Source organism: Triturus cristatus, chromosome 8 (assembly GCF_964204655.1).
Source record: "Triturus cristatus chromosome 8, aTriCri1.1, whole genome shotgun sequence".
NCBI classification, from domain to species: domain Eukaryota; kingdom Metazoa; phylum Chordata; class Amphibia; order Caudata; family Salamandridae; genus Triturus; species Triturus cristatus.
The window spans coordinates 595,800,136-595,820,317 of NC_140591.1; the positions used below are offsets into that span (position 1 = coordinate 595,800,136).

Below are 20,182 nucleotides of genomic sequence, written 5' to 3' on the forward strand. Positions count from 1 at the left end.
CAGCATTAAATCTGTTTCAGCAGTCCTCCGCAGTGGTGTTATCGTCTGGTAACATTTCTTGATTTCCATTTTGGTGACTGAGCCGAAACATAAAAAACTTCACCGCGGCTTTAACCCAAGGCCATCCGATGACGATGCTCCCTCATTGGAGACCTCCTGCAGCCTTTCCCTGCTGAATTGTACCTTCTCAGACACTTTTTTCAGATATTTTTTCAAGTCCGAAGGTAAAAGCTGACTGGGCCTAATCCACATCTTATATCCAAACTGCACTCCATTGGCCTCAACTTTCGACTTTGACCCGGTCTCGTGTGACCAGATGGCGGCGGTTGGTAGTCTGATTTTTTACCTGGAATTTTGAACCTTAAAATTTTTTAATTCATAACTCTGATTCTACTGATTTTTGTTGTTTTGGTTTCAAATAATTTATTACAATTCAGTCTAGTTTTCTAAATTGTCTTGGGATTTTTCTTGTGTTGTGTTTTCACTTTATTACTGTTTGTGTTCCGCATAAATACTTTACACATTGCTTCTAAGTTAAGCCTGCCTGCTTTGTGTGCTAAGCTATCCAGATTTAAGCACAGGTTAATTTAGTGACTTTTTTCGGGGGATTGCGGCTGTTGCTTGATGAGGGTTCACACCCCAGTCAACTAACAACCAAATTTCTCACACTGACAATAATGGATTAAAGCAATTTCAGATAAAGGAGGCCACATAAAATCAATGGGTTTTGGAGTAAAGAAACATTGACAATGGAAATAATAATCGCCGTTGTGACCTATTGCCTTTGCCAATGGTTTAAACCATGCAACACAGCATTGTCAATGCACCATTTAGAAATAAAAAAGGCACACACACCACCATGTCTTTTCGATGTTGCATTTGCACACCTACAAAATAACGTAGATGCTTTTTATTTATTTTTTAGCTACCTATACGAGTTTGATCAGTAACTAAAATGAAAAAAATTAAATGATCAAAGAGTTTTTTAAAGCAACGGGCAGTCATCCAAAGCAACACTGGGACTGGAGCAGCCTGAGCAACACAGGGGAGGATAAGAAGGGTTTAGGAAACCTTAAACATCAGAGATGTGTGTAAAGAAACACAGGTGAGGGCAGGGGTTTAAGGAAATGAGTAAGCGGCGTGATGGGCATCTGTAATGGAAAGCAACATAGAGGGTGTGGGGAGACAAAGGGGAGAAGCACACTGGTGAGCAAATCATGGATGGGGCAGTGAACAGCACTCGGGCCGCAGAGAGAAAAATGGGGAGGGCGACAGTTGAAAAACACATGCGCTCTCATGGAGTGCCTCACACAAGAGTGAGAGGTTGTCCTTGAAAATCTTACAGTGGAGGCAATGGTGCCAGCCATTCAAAGCGACGGTTGAGAGGAAATGGTCCGTGGGAGAGACTGGGAGCTGAAACATAAATAAGAAAAATAAGAAGCAGGAAAATGAGAATGACAAAGAATGACAACTAATGGTAAGCAATGGGCAGGCTCAGTGTCCCTCAGTGTTGTTAGTAAGCCACAATGTACATCACAACAGACATGAAAATGGATCTGTATGTCATTGCAGTTCATATAGACTAACTGTATATGATTATAAGCCAGAAAAAAGGATTAACCGCCTAAAAAGTTTCATTTTGATTAAACAGTATCAATGCAATACAAAAGAAGTAGTATGACCTGATAAGACTGTAGTCAAAGTATTTCTGAGAAATCCAAGTAGTGAAAACAGAGCCTGCACTTACCTAAACTTTTCAATGGTGCAAAATGGAGAACTTGTCTTTTTCACTAGAGCTCAGCTTATAAAATAGGCAATGAAGCAAGGGCAATCTAGCAAACTAATTTGCTTTACTTTTGTTGTGTTTTTAGATCTGGCCTTTGGACAACTTTAGTTGGCAGCCAGGCAATTTTGATTCCAAACAAATTGCACATAATATGCATACATAGAGGGGCTTTTGATCAGCTGGCTTTATCCACGTGTCTCTTTTTTATGATTCACATTTTGCTTCCACCCACCACGGTACACATCATGGGCCAAAGGGTCAGCCATCTTTACCCTTGGGTTCCCTTCACTTTGAGCAACTGCAAAAAGTATTGACGCACTGCTCATGTCCTCTTAAAAATAGTTATTTCTTTTCACTATCAAACGTGATTAGAAGTATGCATATTATTTATTTATTATATTTATTTATCTCAAGGATAAAAACTAGCCATTATTCTGTCAAGATTTAGGGTGTCAGCTAGATGATGATTTATTTTCTTTCACTTTTTAATGTTAATCTCTTTATGTGTCCTTGTAACATAGTGGCTGCCCGCAATTTGAGTGCTGGGATAGGTGGAGATCATATTTGTCTCTCCGTCAAAAATAATACTAAGCAACATCAATGAATGTTTTTAAATAAAAAATGTATTGCAAGCATATGACAACCATGATGGTGCTTCCAATAAAAAAAGGAAGGGCCTTATTTATGAGAAGTGTCACATCGCTGCGACAAGCAGCGATGTGACACTTCACAGTGCGACCTCCTTGTGACACCATTGATGCATCATATTTACTGTATGACGCATCATGTCACAAGTAATGACAGATACGTCAGTATTACTGACATATCTGTCGGCGCAAAACTGATGCATTGCTGGATTGTGGCAGAAGCGTGATGCAACTCCAGCATTGTTCCTTTCACACGGGGCAAGCCCCAGTGAAAGGGCCTGTGTCAGTCTTACGCCTGCCATGAGGCGTAAGGTTTTATGCAATGACGCCCTTGACGCACGGAAATCTTTTCAATGCGCCACTTCTACGAGGCTTTGATGTAGGGGTACGCCCACCCTTCATACATTATACCTGACGCAGAATTAATGTAGCGCAGGGGTTTACAAAGTGACGCATCTGCCTAGATGCGTCACTTTGTAAATATGGCGCAACGTGGTGCATTTTTTATATCGGTGGTGCAAAAGTGTCGCAAGGGTTCATAAATAAGCCCTGAAATATTTCCAGACCTATTACCTTTGCCAGTAGTTGCTTAAATAAGTAATGGGACAATTACTTTTTTCTGCACCTTTAAAATGTGAAATTTGATGGCAAAATTTACGTACTCCCGTTTTAATGCAAGTACAGGAAAAATGGTGAAAGATTAGTTCACTTCCTAATTTAGCAAATAGTATTTATAGGCAAGGGTTTTCTTTGTTAACAACTGTATGACATAGGTACAATGAATTTTAAGTTAACAGATATGTCATTTTTGCATGTGTTTCAGAATCAGTTTCTCAATAAATTTTAAGTAACAGATCTGTCTTTTTTGTAGGTGTTTTTCAGAATCAGTTTCTCAATTAATTTTAAGTAACAGATATGTCTTTTTTCCATGTGTTTCAGAATCAGTTTCTCAATATTTGCTCTGCTTTAACAATGATTTGAGAATATGGAAGAGAACTAGGTCAGTTTGGCCAATTCGATGTGAAACAAGCTGAAAATGGTGCAAAAATTCATTTGTGCCCTTTATGCACATTTGAGATGGTTATGTACCTATCCTTTAAAATGCCCCTTTATTGTCAACAGAAGTTCAATATTCTGTAACAAGAAGCAGTCAGTGACAAAATCAACTCTGGGTAGATTATCAAATGTGAATGTCACATTACAGCAGAACCAAGGAATCGTCAAGCTAATAAAGTCCAGCATACAACAGAACAAGACATGGGAAAGGGAAGCTAAGAAATAGGTAAGCGGCCTATAATAAGTATCCCCTGAAGATGGAGGGCTGGGTGAATTAAATCCATGCATAAAATTGCAAAAAGAATGCGTAACGTCTGTGTGGGCCCTCGTTTGCTGATCAGTTCCTTAACTTCATTAACCTATCAATCAATCCCTTTATGTATAGCGTGGCTTATCACCCGTGAGTGTATCCAGGCACTGAGCTGCCAGTCCCAGTCGAAGATCCAGGTCTTGAGTCCCTTTCTGAAGTCTTTCAAGAGGGTGATGTTCGAAGGTGAAGGGGAAGGGTGTTCCAGGATTTGGCAGCGAGGTGGGAGAAGTATCGTCCTCCAGTGCGGCAGTGGCAGATGCACGGTGTCTGTGCGAGGGCGAGGTGAGCGGAGCAGAGGTTTCTGCATGGTTGGTGGAAGCTCAGGTGATGGTTCATGTATGCCAATCCTTGGTCGTGGGGGGCTTTGTAGGCGTTGAATTGACATCTTTTCTGTATGGGGAGCCAGCGGAGGTCTCTCAGGTGCTGGGTGATGTACGTCCTTTTGGGCAGGTTGAGGATCAGTCTGGCTGCTATATTCTGGGTCGTTTGGAGTCTTCTCAAGAGTTTAATGGTGATGCCTGCAGAGAGTGAATTGCTGCCATCCAGACGGCTGGTGATGAGGGAGAGAGTCACTGTTTTCCTGGTGATGATGGGAAACCATTTGAAGATTCTGCGGAGCATGCAGAAAGTGTGGAAGCATGCTGAGTTAATGGCGTTAACCTATCGTTTCAGGGAGAGCTTACAGTCCAGGATGGTGCCGAGGTTACATGCCTGATGTTTCGGAGTGGGTGTACCCATCTAAAGATGGAGGGGGTTCTTGTAGAATTGAAGGTGGCACCAATTCTTTCTTTGTTAATAAGGCCTTACTTTAACCACTTTAACCTGGTAAAGTATACGTCAGTCACTAACTTTTTCTTCTTTGTTAAGTTTTTAGAGTAGAACATATTTATCCAATGGCAACTTTATTTAGAAAGCAATCTTTAGTGGATCATCACCAGGCAGGTGTTTGGGCGTAAAATGAGATTTCCGGTTGATATAGTCCTTGAATTGGACCAAGCTACAAAAGTTGTCAAGATCTTTTTTAATCTCTCTATAGCCTTGACAAAGTGGACCATCACAGTGTCTTGAAAATTTGAAATGATTGAACCCATGTGGTTCCTGATAGACTCCATAGAACTGCGATGTAAGTGTTAGACCGCAATGCAATGAAGACTTGTTTAGAATGTTGAGTTCATAGGTACACATAGTCATTGGTGGGAACTCAGGCTGGGGAGGACACTATAACTGGCGATGAGTGAGGGGATAAGTTACCCGAAGATCGACAGTGCACTCCTGAGAGTTTGCAGTGGTCCAAGCAAACTGCTCATGTGTGCCACGTGTGTTCGAGTTGAAGTACAGAACCAATGCTTAAACGCATGTGGTGTCAAAGTGCAACTCCAGCCACTGTAAAAAAGTTTAAAAAAATGAAAGCAGTGCAAATAAATCTACATAACGTGACCAAGAACCTGCTACTCAGACCATACATAAAGTGATCGTACTGCTATGCAATATACAGTCACAGGTAACACGGAGTAATAACACTAAAGGTGGATGAAACCAGATTTTGAAAGAGCAGCAAGAAGTGTCAGCAAATTGCAAGATAACGTTGCGATCAGAAGTACTGTGCGGCAGAGATCAACCAGGTGTCAGGCAGTACAAAGAGATGCCTAAAAGCAAAGCAAAGTCAAATACAAGAAACAGTCATATGTTTACCAGAACTGAATAAAGAGAGTCGTACCACAGAGTTGGGAAGAGCAACCTCAGAAGAAGTGCCCTGGGTTGTGCTTATGGAGCTGTTCATATCTGAAGCAGCATGCGATCAAAGCTGCAGGGTGGTGACTCAGAACAACTCCAGAGTTCTCCAAAAAAGTGAAGGACTCCCATGAAGACCAAGCGGGAGGTCACATTTCCATCGAAGGGCCAAGTTGACTGAGAGGTCAGAACAGAACAGGGTCTTAGAGATGGTATGCATGATGCAGGTCCAAGTGGACAGCAGACAATATCAGAGAGGGCTCCACTCTCAATGTCAGCCACTCCCAGAAATGGCTACAATACTGGGGTTTTCCTGAAACCACCACCACCATTCGATACTGCCAAAACACTGACTACTAGTGATAGATGGACTGCTTGGATAGTGACATGTGATGATTTCATTGATGCACTTAAAGAGACTGATAGCATAAAGTTTATCACGTATCTCAAAAGTCTTGGTGGTGCAGGTGTAAAAGAAGTCATTAAGAAAATGCTGTGAACTGATGAAGAAGTCACATATTGTTAGATTATGGAAGTATTGAATCCCAAGTTTGATCCAATATCCAATGCTGAATACGAACAAAACATCTTCAACCAAGAACATCAGAAATTTGGAGAAACCGGTGATGAATTTGTGGAGAGACTCAACACACTCATCAGACATTGTAGGTTCAGTGAATTTTATGATGAAGTAACTATACGTCTGAGAGTTATTGATGGGCGCTTATCAAATTCATTCAGAAGACGAATGCTGAGAGAAACTTAGTCTGGAGCAAGTGTGAATCGCTGTCAGAACTGAAGGGAGCGCTGATAGACAAGTTGCTGAAATGGAGGCCGGAGGCTCCCAGAATGAATCAGTCATGAGTGTGAAAAGGAAGCCAAAACAAAAGACTTAAGGACACAAAGCGATGTCTATACGTAAAAAGAAGTTGCATTTTAAATGTGGATTTTCGTTTCCACATTCTTGGACAGAAATGTAAAGACTATGTGAAGGAAAACTATTTTGTGATGGTTTGCAAAGTGAAAGAAAAAGTAAGTGTATCACGGCGCAAGGACAAAATGGCCGCTAGAACATTCCAGTAGCTATGTTAGACGAACACCCAGAAGGCCAAGTGGTGACATCAGATATGACAAATCAACACTGAACAAAGTCAATCATCATCTAAATCGTCGTCAAACAGTTCTTCTATATCAGCATGTGTGATTGGTTTGTACTTTTTTTGTTCATGCAGATTTATATTGTGACTACATCCCTAATTTTTGTTTTATCCGTTGTGTATACAGAGATAGTTGAGTACTCATTTGCGGTAGTCTTTTCTTCTTTATTTGAAGACATGTGCAAAAAATACAAAGCGGCCGACAGCAGGCTCGGGCTTTCGCAAGGCTGGTTGTGAGAATGAAAGTGATAAGGAAGAATCCAAGAGGCCAACATGGTGGTGAACGGAGAGAAAGGAGTCAAGAAATAAGTCCGATACAGGTATGCAGAGAGGAGAGAGAAAATGTGATAAAAGTTGGTTAGGGAGGAGAAGTTGGGAAAATGTAAGTGATGGCCGATAGAGTACATTGTGTGTGAAGGTATGATTTAACGGAGAAGAAAAAGATGCAAACAAAGATATTTAGGTCATGACAAATAGTGTCACAAATGCACAGATACATAAAAACAATACTCAAATGGGTACATAGGTACAGAGAAATAAAGGCATAGGCATGAGCATACAGTAAAGCAGCTTGGAAACTCACTTTGCGTATATATAGGGTGGTACCTTACACGGAAATAACTTGACACAATGAGCCTGGTGTCTGATAATCATAGTCAACATACAATTTGCAATATAGGATATGTTTAGATATGTTGTAGGGCGTACAAGATTCAAGAAGCAAAAGGTAAAACTGTTCCTTTCCTGGGAAATTAGTTAACACATAAGCAAGTCAAATTCAACTTACCAAGGCGTTCTCTGTTGAGTAATTGTATTGCAATCTGTGAAGGTTCAAAGATCAGTGTGTCAGCGACAAAGGAAAAGAATGTCGCAGGGACAACCAAAGCACCAGTGAAAACCCAGGAGGGCACGATCGCATTCGAAATGGGGATGAACGAGGTGGGTAACAGCGGTGATAAATGTGTGTCATGTTGATTAATAGCGATTTGAGCGGGGAATTGGAGGGCTTGATAAAATAAAGCATGGTCCCGAAAAACACAAATGCGGTGGACGGGTCGTGTAAGGAAACCAGAGTGAGTGTCACATAAAAAGTCGTTTTGGGACGGGTGGCAACGGTGATACAAGAAGGTCAAGATGTAATTAACTGTAGCGAGCATCACCTAAGAGTTATGCGAGCAGGGAGCAAAAGAGTTGCAGGTAAAACGTTTCATTAGTAACCAGAACGGAAATGCAGAGGATACGAAAAAACACAATTAACAAAGTAACATGATAAAAACCAAGCAATGAATGCGGTGGGTGGGCCGTAAGATTAGACTATGAACAGGAGGTAGTCTGCACACTTACAAGGTAAAATATCCGATGTGTCAAAAAGGAGTATCTCCTGTACGTCCTTTAATCTCTGCGGTCTGAAAGAAGTGCTGCGACTCACGCTGGCCCATTAAGACATGCATGGGAGCCGGAAATTGGGGAACAGCAATGGCCAGTTGCTGTGAAAGTGTCAGGTCATGGTGCTTGCTTTGGCAGGTGACATATTGAGTTATGACCGTCATGTATAAAAGAGGAATATTAAGAAAATATTCAGTAAGTGTTATGGTGTTGCCCCAAAATAACGGTACAGTGAAAAAAATTAACTATAAAATGGACAAATTAGGTCAATTGTCGGGAAGAAGAAATACTTCAGGGCTAACGATGGGAAGCGGAAGAAAATACGGAAGAAAAATAAGGCATCAAGCGTGGCAAAACAAGTACGTTCAGGGAGGGTCTGTGGTCAAACTAAATAATTGGGGCATTGTTCAGGGAGGACAAAACCAGGTAGGGCACCAAGATGTAAGTTATTTAATTGGCAGAAAAGATGATATGCGGCGAGGTCTATTAAACAGGGCTGATAGACCAAAGAGTAATGAACAAATTAAGAAAAAGGGATTAGAAGTTCTTCCATATTAGTATCAAATGAAAGTGAAGAAAATGAGCGTGCCCTGTTGATGTTTACCTGAGGAAAGCGTGTGCCTGTTGGTTTAGCCGCTTGTGAAGAAAAATGTTAGTCAAAGAAAGACCAACATGCTAAAGCACAAAAGTGATTCAAACATTGTCCTAAGATTACACTGAAAGTAAATGGTTGTTCGATACCTTTCATTATCAACAGTACAGCATGAATAAACATTATGCCTGAGGAGAAATACAATCAATTATCTCCATTGCCGCAACTTCTGCTATCGAAAACCAAAGTATATACATAGGCTAAGTGCTTAATTTGAAACAGAATAAGTGCCAGCGCTCTCTTTGGGAGGGCACTGCAGCTTGCACCACACATTGTCCCTGCCATGGAGCCAATGATGATAACAACAGAACTACTAACCATCACACTCTTACAAGTGTTACAATTTGGACTATTTCAAGCCCCCAAAACTATAAGAATGGCTTGTGCAATCAGCTAATAGTCATTTATAATGTATATTGAATTAATAACTAACTGTTGCTGTGGTAATTTCTAAATCAGCCCGACAGCGCCACCTTGTGGCACACTGTCACAAGCCCCAGTGTAAACAATTAAGTGTCGATGCCGAGCACAGGAATCTATCGGCTCAAATTAAGTTTTACATGGGCTGCATCAACGCCCTTAAAAAAGTCAAGGTTCATTTGAAGAAGCAATGCGTGTGGAGGCTGTGTGCAATCATGGAAAAGGAGGAAGATACGACGGTGTGCGGCAGAATCACACGTCCGGCGCTTACTCAAACTTGATTCATAAAAAGTTGTATATCTTCTAATCACTGATAAGAACCAAATCTACTGAACCATTGATTCTTGTATATATATTTTTTCATCATCTTGTCACCTTGCGTCTTTCGCTGTGTTTTTCCACTTGTCACTTGCGCTGCCACTCATTATATCATGAGCACAACGTGCACAAAGTTCTCTTGGGTTGCCTTTGCAACTTATGCCCACAGTGCTGCCATAACTGTTTTGTATAAACGTGAATTTAAATATAGGATGCCATGATCACTTTTGAAAGAATATTGGTAGTCTCCCCTTTTTGCTTCTGCCTTGTAATGTCGTGTTCATACACCTGCATCTACCTGCCTCATTGAATCCAGTTGAGACATTGTTGTCAACTACATACACTTACCCAGATCTCAACCTGGTCTATGGGTCATACTCCTGTTGTCTTTTACTGTATACTCAGTTTTAGCACAGCCGCTGACATGGGACTGATTTCTGTGAATTACAACCTGAATGATCAACTCAAAATAGTAAGTCAGTTTCTTTCGTTATTTTATGGTTTGGGAAAGCTTAAGACTCTGAAAGTAAAGTTGCATATAGATGAGGACGTCCATCCTGTTGTTCAGAGACATAGATGAATTGCTGCAAGAACACAGAAGATGAGAGGCAACTCATGTGTTGCCTCTCATCCTCAATGTTCTTTTATATATTAGTTGTGACTATTTGGCAGCTGGTCATTTGAGGAGGGCAATACTGTTGTTACAAATAATATATGTAACTCTGTTAGGTGGTGCAGTGATCGAGTCTACCTTGCTGCTTCTATATATTTTTCACATAGATAAATTGCTTTTCATCTGCAAGAAGTTGTTGAAAAGAATTTGAATTGTTACTTGCATGATATTATCGAGCATTCTACTAGTCAAAAGAATGAGTTCTCCCATCGTCGTAATGCCTAAACAGAACTGTGAAGGAGCTGTACGCATATGCGTTGACATGCTCCAGACAAAGAAGACAATTAAACGAGAACAGCATCCAGGTCCACACATTTTTGACATAGTAAGACAACTTTAATGTTGTAAAGGTCTTCGCTCACCTAAGTTGTGATGTGTCATCGGCTGTAGAATTGTTTTAAGACGTCGCTTGACATATCATACAGTGTGTCATGAATGTGTTCAAATACAGTGATGATATATGGGTTTTCAGTTCCACACAAAAAGAACACAATAAAGCTCTTACACAATTATGTTGTTTACTTGCCAAAGCAGGCTTGACTATAAATGCAGACACGTGTGATTTCCATAAGACAATGCAAAAATTGTTTGTAAGTAAGTAAGTATCAGCTTGGAAAGCACGCGAATGCCAATCCGGGTCTTGGCACTAGAGTCCAGATAGAGCGCTATATAGGCAATGTGGAAGGCCTATTTAATAGTAGAAGAAAAAATCCAGGTTTTCAACTGCTTCCTGAATTTGACCACATCTGGTTGTGCTCTGAGATGGCCAGGCAGTGAGTTCCGCCACTTACATGTTGAGAAAGAGAAGCTTTTGCCTTCCCAATGGGTCTTTATGAATCTGGGAATTGTTACCCTTCTTCCAAAGCGGGAGCGTAAATTGCGGGTAGGTAGGTGCCATTGGAAGATTTTTGGGAAAAAGACAGGACCAACATTCTGAAGGGCCTTATGGGCCCAACACAAGGCCTTAAACTTGACCTGCTCACTCACTGACAGCCAATGCAAACTGATGATAGTTTGTGAGACAGAGATACATTTAGGACATTTCATCAGCAAGTGGGCTACCACGTTTTAAATAATCTCTAGTTTTTTAGTAGGCTTTGCTGGGTGCCCACAGACTGTTATAGGCTACAGTGACTGTTTTCTGCAGCTCTGTAGGGATAAAAGGATTTTTACTGTGAGAAAGCAGGAGGATGTCACCTGGTTAATATAGTCAGTGAAGTACATCTTAATATCTAAAAAGACCCCTAGACTTTGGGCTTTTTGGACTGGTGGCAGGAGTGCGCCAAGATTCGAAGGCCATAAGTCAGTGCTCCAAAAGGAGGTGTGACTGCTCAATAGAAGTACATCTGTCTTTTCAGAATTAATTTTGAAGCAGTTTTTCTGCATCCAACTGATACTATTGCTCATGCAGTTTTTGAACTGTCTGGCCAACTTTTCGATGGTGGAAGAGACCAAGACTACTCTCTGAGTGTCGACAGCATTAGAAATGACTGAAAAGCCACAGGACCAGATTAGTTTGATCAGCGGCATGACATAAATGTTGAAAACAGTGGGGCTTAACAAATATTCTTGAGGGACCCCACAAGGAAGTGAAAAGGGTTCTGAGGCAAGCTCTTCCAGAGTGACTACTTGTTCTGTATTTGATAAGAAGGAGCTCAGCAGTGATAGTGCCAGACCCTTGATGCTGATGCTTTCAGGCCAGTTGATCAGCAAAGAGTGGTTGACCGTATCAAGTGCAGCCGAAAGATCAAGTAAAGTCATATCAGCCTTTCCACCATCATCAATAATGGCTCGGATTTCCTCTGTCGCTACCATAAGGGCTGACTCTGTACAGATGGAAGTCTTCGAGGAAGCCATAATATCTTGATTCATTGCCCTCTCTAATATTTTGGCTGGGAGAGGAAATGGGGAGATTGGCCTGTCTAGGGTAGTTTTTTTTTTAAAGCAGACGTAATTATGCTTTTTTCCATGCTGTTGGAAAATGTCCAAAAATTAGGACTTTCTTCAGGAGCACCGTGAGATGGACTAACTCCGTCTCTGAAACTGCATGGAGAACCTGGCAGATTTGGAGGATTCAATCAACTTTGTAAGCTTCTCCTCCGAACAGGGGGGTGAAAGCAGGAAGAGCAAAATAACCTGGGTTTGGTTTGGTAGAAATTGCTTCACCAAGCGTCCAGGTTTGCCAAATTTGTATGAGTGATGAACTCGGAAAATATAGCATTTACTTTTGTTTAAAAAAGTCCTCTAATTTATTGCAGAAGGATTTTTTAGAATAGTGATTTTATAGTTTAAATTGGTAAGAGTGTTAACTGCTAATGAGATGCTTAGTGGAGTATTTAGCAGCATTGATTTGAAATATTTTGCTTAAGCCGCTGATATTGTGCTTCAGGACTACTGGTAACAAAAAAACAATTAAATCAAGTGAGAAAAACAGGAAAAGCATAGAGGGAATAAAAACAGCTAACACAGCCTACAATGTCGATGGAGCACCTCCTAAGATGGCTGCTAAGGACCACCAAGTAAATCAAAACTGGCTGCAGTATAGGCTGCACTGTGAACGCTGTGCAGACGAGCCTCCCAGTCCCTTAAGAGGGCCAGCATCAAGGGGCAGGACCGGAGGTGGGTCCAAACTAGAGAAGCATGCTAAGACGCTTCAAACTCCAAAACCAATCCACTCCCAGATGAGCGAGTGCCCTCGAGCTTCCCAGACGAAATTGCACCCCACCGTCCTTTGCATCAACAGATGAAACACATGAGAGCTAGGGGTGGGGTTTTTAGTGAGGACAGGAAGAAGTGGCGCTCAGACTAGTACGCGTTATGTTCATGAGGATCTAAGTAAGTACGGTGCTGCCAGGTCGGGGGATTTACCCAGTAACCCCCGGATTTGTGTGGGTCGAAAGATCCACACTGGAAAATACGCACAGTCCTGGGCACACTTGGTGAGGGTATTAAAGAGTTAGTTTCAATGTTTTTCATAATTTTTACAAAGCAGCGGTCGACACAAGAGTTAGTTTGCAAAAGTTTTTTTTTATATCATAAGGAGTTATCATGTGACTCTTCAGGGCTGTACCGTGTTGGAAGAAGTCGGAGGGCAGGCCCCAAATAACCGGTGATAATTCCAACCCGGTCTGGGGTGTCCGACGTGCTAGAAGTGGAGGACGTAGGGGGTGGCGCTGCATTGCTGAGAGATGACGGATGGTCTTCTGTCGTGGACAGGATGCGGTTGGACCGTGGGGGCCCCAGAATGAAAATCTAGAAAATTCTAGGCTGCGTTGCCCCCCTCCTCAGGCTACTTATGGCCCGGGGACCCCATCCCCCGGGGCCGGCCTTTGTTTTTTATTATTATTTTTTTCAATATATTTTTAGAAACACCTAGGACATGCTGGACAAACCGTATGTACCTATCACCATGATGATTTGCGTGGAATGTATTTACACTGCTAGTGAAGCTCTGACGTGTCTGACGCCCTACCGTGCCTAATCTTGGTGCCCCCGCCGGTGGGTACTCTCCAAGTAGACACCCTTGTCGTTTATTTATACAAACATGGGTAGCTATTGACGGGCACATTTAATACACACGCACACCAAGCCATTCAAAGGGGATTCGACAAAAATTCGACCAAACTATGCAAGAAACCCCCTCACGGTTAATAAAACACACATCCACCGCCGGATGTGTAATACTTTTTATTTTACTCTCTGGAAAGGAGACAAACCTCACTTGAGAGTCACAGCGTGCTCCTGGCTGAGCTCAATGCTGTGTTACACCCACCAGTGCCCGCCGAGTGTCACACACCTCTGTGTTGTATTCCACCAGCTAGTGCGTATGCTATGACACTCTCTAGCCCATGTGCACTGTAACACCACCCCGTGAACATGCCATGCCACACTTGCCTTCGCACGGGTTATATTGCCCCATCTAACGTGCCTTCCTCGATGCCTATGTTATAACGCACAGCGCTATGCCAAACATATTAAAATCTGGGATCCATATCTTTGTCACAGTGCATATGCAACGTTACACTCCCCAGCACATATTTTATATTACAACTTTAGAGACTAGTTAGGTTCAATGGACTAGCCTCCTCCCTCCTGCCATGCATGGTCTGATGTGCTGCCACTGCCCTCCATTTAGCATGATGTACCAGTCCACTCCTCCTGCCCTCCATTGCCCAATTCTATGGCCCATCATTGACCTCCTGCTTAGCCTCTGTGCTTAGCTTGCTGCCCCTATTCTCCTTCCCCTTGCCCTCCGATGTCTTTGTACATGCCCCTGCTCCATCCTTTTTGCCCACCATGTTCCATGGACCTGTCACTCCTATCTATTCTGAGTGTTCTGGTGAGCTGCCACTCCCCTCCCACCTACCTAGTATTGTCAGATTACTGTAACCTGTCCCTGCCACCTCCACCCTGCCTGTCCACATGCCATGCCCCTATCCCCTTCCTCCTGTCCTCCATGGTCCATTTTACTGCCACACCCTTCTGCCCTCCCTGGTCTGTTGTGCTGAAACTGCTCCTATTGCCTGCCCCGTACGGTCTGTTGTGAGGCCCCTTCCCCTGAACTCTCTTGTCTGTGCCAGGTCCTGACCCTCCCTTCTATCCTCCATGGTCCTTTGTGCATGCCCCTGCACCCTCCTTCCTGCCAATCATAGCCACTGTGCTGCCACTAACCCTCCCGCTTGCCATGCATGGTCTTCTGTGCTGCCATGGCCCCTCCCACCTTCCCTGTGTGGTCAGCTAGCTGCCCCTGACCCCCTCCCACCTTCCCTCCATGGTCTGTGTGTATGCCATCATAGTCTCATTGTTGCTCTCCATGGTGTGTCTTGTTTCTAGTGCCCATCCTGCCTGACCTCCATGGTCATCTTGCTGCTCCTGCCCTGCCCGTTGCCCCCAGCCCTCTGTTTCCTTGTGCAGACCCCTATTCCCTCCCTCCTGGCTTGTCTGTTCCATTGTAATGCCCCTGATCCGTCCCTCCGCCATTTATGGTCTGTTTTGCTGCAGCTTTCTCTCCTGTCTGTCCATTATGGTCAGCTAACTACCATTGCCTCTTTCCCCTCTGTTCTCTGTTGTCCATGTGCATGGTCCTGTCCCCTCCCTATTGCTTTCTATGGATTGTTGTGCTGCACTCCCGTGCTGCATGCGCTGTGTGGTGTATTGTGCTGCTGCAAACCCTGATGCCTGCCCTGTAGGGTCAGTTTGGTGCACCTCTCCATGTCCCTCCTGTCCTCTGTTATCCGAGTCCATGTCCCTACCCCAACTCCTCCTGCCTACCATGATCCAATGTACCATACTTGCGAACATTTTGAACTTGGTAAGAGGGAGATTTTGAAAAAAACTTGGGGTATTGTTTTTCCCCTTTGAGTTACATTGAAAAAGAGGAGATTGTAGACAGGAGACAGATCAAATAAAGCCAATTTGAGCTTAAAAACATTGGATGTTTCCTGGCTGAAATGGGTCTGTTGGCATGTATGGTTGTACTACCACTGCCTCTTCCTTCTGCCCACAATGGTCTATTATATTGCCACAGCCTCTCTTGCCAGTCCTGTATTGTTGGTTTGTTGCCCCTGCCCCCTTTCCACTGCCCTCCATAGTCTGTTGTGCTGCCACTGCCCTTCCTGCCTGCCCAGTGTGGTAAACTTTGTGCCTCTGCACTCTCCTACCTGCCTTCAATTTTCAGAGTCCGTGCCCCTGGCCCCTGCCTCTCAACAGTATCCCAATGAACAACTAGATTGCTAACATTCTATATTTATTACAAAAGTGTGGAACGCCTGACGTCATCTTGATGTAATCAAAACTGTAATACCTAGAGTATTTCCTTTAGAAATTACATATATGAGAGGGTCTTATTTGCATAAAAATTATGGTTAGTGCTCTAAAAAACTAAAATGAGGACATATTCTCTGAGTTTTCAAATAGCGACAAAGAACTTTTAAATTATTTGTAATCTTTATGTTTGTTTTATTATTTGACCACTTGATTAAATGTTGCACCTAGGGGAGAGGATGTGGTGTTACTTCCAGAGCTGCAGACTTTGCAACTGGGGAACCAGGTTGGAGTTTCTGCTTCAGATCAATATTCTGTGATTCTGGTCAAATCACTTGATCTCCCCATGTCTACAACCAAAATGAATTTGATCTTGTGTGATGTAACCAATGCTCATGTAAAGCACTCCAATACCTGACAAGTCTGCACTATATAAAACTGCAAATACACAAAAAAGAAGTGTTTTGCACACTTCTGTCATTGGGCTACACGTGGGCTACATCTGGGTGATATTTGTGCTGCATTTGGGCTCTTTTGTCTCTGGTGGCCAACTTGGGAGATTTATTTGTTATGAAGTTTTAAGTGTTACCAGTTTATTCCAATCAAGATGGCTTCAGATGCGCCATACTTTTGTCATAAGTAAGACAGTAAGCGCTCTAGTTGTTCTTAAGAACACTCTGGGACATTCTGTCATCGGGCTATACTTGGGCTACATCTGGGTGATATTTGGCCTACATTTGGGCTCTTTTTTCTCTGGCGGCCATCTTGGGAGATTTATTTGTTATGAACTTTCCTAATTTCCTCATTTACTGCAGTCTCCTCAGTAGGAAATGCTTTCAGTTTTTTACTTTGATTCCATCAAGAAGGTATTCAGATATGTCACACATTTGCCTTAAATTCTGAATGTTAGCACTCTAGTTCCTCATTAGATCACTGTAGTAAAGCTACTGCTCACCACGGAAGTCTGCTGCTGGTATTTAAAGTGCATGTTTCAGTCTGCATATCAGAATTTTTTAATGAAATAGAAGAGGATTTGAGAAGTCACTCAAAATGTGCCCTAATTTTTCTTTCTGCAGCACTAATCATAATTTCTATGGCAAAATGAACCCCCTCATTGTGTTCCTTTTTAAATTAAATGTTTTAAGTGTTACCACTTTATTCCAATCAAGATGGCTTCAGGTGTGCCATACTTTTGTCATAAGTAAGACTATTAGCGCTCTAGTTGTTCGTTAGAACACTCTGGGATATTCTGTCATTGGGCTATACTTGGGCTACATCTTGGTGATATTTGGGCTACATGTGGGCTCTTTTGTCTCTGGTGGCCATTTTGGGAGACTCATTTGTTATGATGTTTCCTAATTTCCTCATTTACTACAGTCTCCTCAATAGGAAAAACTTTCAGTTTTTTACTTTGATTCCATTAAGAAGGCATTCAGATGTGTCACACATTTGCCATAAATTCTGAATGTTAGCACACTAGTTGCTTATTAGATCACTGTAGTAAAGCTACTGCTCACCAGAGAAGTCTGCTGCTGGTATTGAAAGTGCATGTTTCAGTCTGCATGTCAGAATTTTTTAATGAAATAGAAGAGGATTTGAGAAGTCACTCAAAATGTGCCCTAATTTTTCTTTCTGCAGCACTAATCATACTTTCTATGGCAAAATGAACCCCCTCATTTTGTTCCTTTTTACATTAAATGTTTTAAGAGTTACCACTTTATTCCAACCAAGATGGCTTCAGTTGTGCCATACGTTTGTCATAAGTAGGACTGTTAGCGCTCTAGTTGTTCTTTAGAACACTCTGGGAAGCTGCAGTAGAACACAAAGGTGTCAACTGACAGGGCCCGATTCACAGAACTAACTTAAGACAAAATCCTAAACTTACTACCATTTTGGTATTCACAGAAGGCACTTACTCATTTTGGTATTCACAGAAGGCACTTACTCATTTTGGTATTCACAGAAGTTAGGAGTCCTAACTTTAGGACTCCTAAATGCCTTCTGTGAATACCGAAAGTCTTAATATTAGGATTTTTCTCAGTTTAGTAGTAGTATAGTTAGGACTGCTAACTTTAGGACTCCTAAATGCCTTCTGTGAATACCAAAAGTCTTAAAATTAGGATTTTCTCAGTTTAGTAGTCGTAAAGTTAGGTGTCCTAGCTTTAGGACTCCTAAACTGAGAAAAATCCTAATTTTAAGACTTTCGGTATTCACAGAAGGCATTTAGGAGTCCTAAAGTTAGGACTCCTAACTTCTGTGAATACCGAAGTGAGTAAGTGTCTTCTCAACTAACTACTTTTAAAGGTGAGTTATGAATTTGAGAGGGGATGTATGTGGTGCATTTTGATATAAAGAATATAAATGTGATTCTTGTTTTAAAGTTGTGTTTTACATTTTTTGTTTTGGAAGATATTTAACTGCCTTGAACTTGTAAGATATTATGGAGTATGTCTTCACCATAAGTTAAGGTGTACTGGTATCACCCAGGAATACTGTTTTCTGCCTAGAATCCCACCATGAGTCTGTGTGCACAAAGGAATTGTTGTCAGAGATTTAATTTGTGGTGGTCTGGTTCTGTAAGACTTGCATTCGTAGGAAAGGGGCAGCTTGTTTTCTTGAAGTGTGATGGTTAGCATTCAGCACAAATCAATATTTCACAAATGAGAGGCAAATGCTAACACATATGAAAACAACAGGGTAGATTTTCCTTCCACTCCTGCAATGGGTGAGGTAGTTCCTACGTGTTACAAAATCCAATTAAAACTTACCACACATGTACTCCTACATACATCTCTGCAGTCTTCATGCAGTTGTACAAGCGTCCATGCAGATATCTCTTGCACCTGACAATACACAGTCTCCAGAAGGACGCTCTTAGCACACAGGCAGTTGCTTCTCCTGCACTCCCATGCTAAGTATTCTGCACTGTGTGGTATTTCAGATAGCAGTGTGTAATGCTAACACATTCAACATCACCAAGGCTCATTTCTTTGCTCTAGTCTAATCACTCACCCAGGTTCCACATGTTCATGGTCTCAAGTAGCTGTTAGGACATGTGCTCTTTTCTGCCTCGCTAAACGATAAGGAAAATGTGTCAGGCTGTTACAGTAATTATCAGTTGCAAAACCACAGTGGTAAATGTGCTTTGAAATTGCCAATCAAAAATCGTTTTCTGCCTAGAATCACACCATGAGTCTGTGTGCACACAGAATTGTTGTCAGAGATTTAATTTGTGTTGGTCTGGTTCTGTAAGACTTGCATTCGTAGGAAAGGGGCAGCTTGTTTTCTTGAACTGTGATGGCTAGCATTAAGCACAAATCAATATCTCACAAATGAGAGGCAAATGCTAACACATTTGAAAACAAGAGGCTGGATTATCCTTACACTTCTGCAATGGGTGAGGTAGATCCTACATGGTCAAAACTCCAATTAACCCTTACCCCACATGTACTCTTACATACATCTGTGCAGTCTTCATGCAGTTCTGCAAGCGCCATGCAGATCTCTCTTGCACCTGACAATACACAGTCTCCAGAAACATACTTTTAGCACACAGGCAGTAGCTTCTCCTGCACTCCCATGCTAAGTATTCAGCACTGTGTGGTATTTCAGATAGCAGTGTGTAATGCTAACACATTCAACATCACCAAGGCTCATTTCCTTTGCTCTAGTATAATCGCTCACCCAGGTTCCACATGCTCATGGTCTCAAGTAGCTGTTAGGACATGTGCTCTTTTCTGCCTCTCTAAACGATAAGGAAAATGTGTCAGGCTGTTACAGTAGTTATCAGTTGCAAAACCTCAGTGGTAAATGTGCTTTGAAATTGCCAATCAAAAATCGTTTTCTGCCTAGAATCACACCATGAGTCTGTGTGCACACAGGAATTGTTGTCAGATATTTAATTTGTGTTGGTCTGGTTCTGTAAGACTTGCATTCGTAGGAAAGGGGCAGCTTGTTTTCTCGAACTGTGATGGCTTGCATTCAGCACAAATCAATATCTCACAAATGGGAGGCAAATGCTAACACATTTGAAAACAACAGGGTCGATTTTCCTTACACTCCTGCAATGGGTGAGGTAGATCCTACATGTTCAAAACTCCAATTAACCCTTACCCCACATGTACTCTTACATACATCTGTGCAGTCTTCATGCAGTTCTGCAAGCGTCCATGCAGACCTCTCTTGCACCTGACAATACACAGTCTCCAGAAACATACTTTTAGCACACAGGCAGTAGCTTCTCCTGCACTCCTATGCTAAGTATTCAGCACGGTGTGGTATTT

At 42.2% G+C, this 20,182-nt stretch overlaps 1 long non-coding RNA gene across 1 annotated transcript in view; it reads right to left on the bottom strand.

Moving 5' to 3' along the window:
- Positions 1 to 984: 984 nt before the first annotated feature.
- LOC146802452 (uncharacterized) overlaps positions 985 to 20,182 on the bottom strand; it is a 78,159-nt gene continuing 58,961 nt past the window's right edge. The window contains exon 3 of the long non-coding RNA XR_014967394.1: positions 985 to 1,413. This is a non-coding gene — a long non-coding RNA (uncharacterized LOC146802452). The remainder of the gene's footprint in view (positions 1,414 to 20,182) is intronic.